Genomic DNA, 301 nt, shown 5'->3' on the forward strand with positions numbered 1-301 from the left:
GAATTATGTTTGCTCTTGTTTTATTTATGGTAGTTAGTGTAAATCTCAAGACGATTGAGGGGTTGTGAAATTAATTGTGAAATCTCGAAGTGAATGAAAGATGCAATAATTTTTGCTATAGTATAGTATGTCAACTTTCTGATCAAAATCAATAAACTTGTTAAGACATTCTCATGTTCCTAGTTCTCTCTTTATCTAAACCTAGTTTTCTTAAAGTGTTGGAAGCACTAAATTATTTCTCAGTGGAGTAAAACGTAGGCGTATTGATCATTCTTATAGGAAGAAGTCTGTTGTAAGTATA

Source organism: Aplysia californica, unplaced genomic scaffold (assembly GCF_000002075.1).
Source record: "Aplysia californica isolate F4 #8 unplaced genomic scaffold, AplCal3.0 scaffold00564, whole genome shotgun sequence".
In the NCBI taxonomy this organism is placed as follows: domain Eukaryota; kingdom Metazoa; phylum Mollusca; class Gastropoda; order Aplysiida; family Aplysiidae; genus Aplysia; species Aplysia californica.